The sequence below is a fragment of the Pinus tabuliformis genome, chromosome 7 (genome assembly GCF_031772625.1).
Source record: "Pinus tabuliformis cultivar Carrire ecotype Pingquan chromosome 7, CPIR1, whole genome shotgun sequence".
Lineage (NCBI taxonomy): Eukaryota > Viridiplantae > Streptophyta > Pinopsida > Pinales > Pinaceae > Pinus > Pinus tabuliformis.
In genome coordinates, this window is record NC_142293.1 from 1,019,006,187 (window position 1) to 1,019,008,366 (window position 2,180).

The following is a 2,180-nucleotide window of genomic DNA, read 5'->3' on the forward strand; positions in this document are numbered from 1 at the left end:
CACGACCCGACCCCACTCGACTCGCCCGAACGCGTTTGCACGGGCACCCACACACGACACGACCCGACCCGCCCGAACGGAATTTGGGGTTTCCATGTGTGCACGCCCCGAACGAAATTTGGGGTTTCCATGGGTGCACGACCCGAACGAAGGCCCGAGGGAGCGTCGGGCAAACGGGCCGCACGAATGTGCAGAAGGCACACGGGCGGTGACGACTTAGAATTTTTGGCACGGCCACGTGTGCCGGGGCACCCACACACGGCACGACACGACCCGACCCGCCCTGGGCGAGCCGACCCGAATCGCCCGAACGAAATTTGGGGTTTCCATGGGTGTATGACCCGAACAAAGAAGGCACATGGGCGGTCATGACTTGGCATTTTCGGCACGCCCACGTGTGCCCGCGCACCCCCACACACGGCATGGCACGGGATGACCCGGCCCGCCCGAAGGAAATTTGGGGTTTGAACGGGCGCACGACCCGAACGAAGGCACGAGGGTAGGAATATCTTTGACTCTAATACATAAATATACCTGGGGTAACATGCCCTTAATATCTTCAACATTTTCTTTTGACTCTTTATAACACTTTAACATGTGCTAGGCCTATTTCAATGAGAAGGAAACTCAATGAAATATATATATATATATATATATATATATATATATATATATATATATATATTATTAATTTATTTATTTTCCTGAATAAATACAAATATCAAAAGTACATTTATGAAGACCGAACCGAGTTACACTTTCTTCAACACCCCCTCTCAACTAGGGAGGTATTCGTAAATCATTACAAGGTGTTTGGCTATTTTTCAATCTTGAATAATTCACATAAGAGAAACTGGATTGGCAACCCATTTGTTAAAGCATCATATTATCCAACATTGTTCATAGCAAGGCCTTGACTAACATCTTTATCTCTCATAATACCAGAGCACAATGTTGGCGAGGCCAATGGCTTATAAACACCTTGGTCATTGTCTCTAAAGGTACATACCCACCCAGGTGTTCCCTGAGTATGACCTTCCAGGAAAATTCTTGTCTTGGGTTCCCATCCCTCAAAGAATATCGCTCCTCTTGCCTACTCTTGTCTTGGGTGCCCTACACATCCTCAAAGAGCATCAGATGCCAAATGATTGCCTAATCCTCTCATTATTTCTTGCCAAGTGAAGACAATAATGTTGTGTCTATCTCTTCCCCTTGATTGGGGAAGACATGCCCAAGTTTCCTCTGACAAGGAACTTGCCCAAGCTCTTTTGTATTTGGGAACTTGTTAGAACTCCCTCTTAGCTAGGGACTTGTCCATTCATCAACAACGTCTTCTTCGTGGGTCCTTCAGTCGCTTGATCTCCTTCTTTCCTTCGATGTCATGAAGTCTTTGTTTGAACTTCTTCTTGGCAGGGTACCGACCATCGATCATTTTCCCCCTGGTTTGTCATGTCATTGCTCCCTTCGTGGAAAGTGGCTTTCTTGATATATATCAGGTCCTTTTTGTCATCTAGCTACTCCTTTGTCACCTTGTCTATCCTTCGTAACACTTATCACATGGATGCTTAGTTGTACTCGCTTGTTCCCGTACTTTGATTTAGTGGCCCTTCATGACTTCATCGTGATATTGCTCTTCATCATGACATATTTGTAGAGTTGAATCGATTATCTGCACCTTACTATCTCCAAGGCCTTCGTAGGTGTCAAGGGTCCTTTATCTTTTTCTTCCTTCGTCAGAGTTTCTGTGCCTTCTTTCGAGAGATGTTGAGGAATCTTGTCGAATAGTTATTCTTTGTGACCGTGATGTTCTTCATTTGCTTCTTATTGGATTGATTGGTCAACCACCTTATACTCCTTATGAGAGCACTTCTTCATGTTGACCTTTACTCCACTGTAGCACATGCCTCTGAGCATGTCGTTGGTGAAAGAGATCCTTTTATTCTTGATCGTGATTCTAGAACTTTTCCCATGACCCAATCAATATATATGGTGACATGACTTAAACTTTGATGCATACATACCTCATCTTGATTATGCTTTTATCATCGCGGCTTTATTTGATAGTTCTCCTCGATTGGTGTAGCCTTTCTTGCTTCATCTGCTCTCGCCTCTATATCATCCTCTCTTGAATCCCATAAATGGGACCCCCAATGAGACCTCTACCCCCTTTGAAAGAAGAC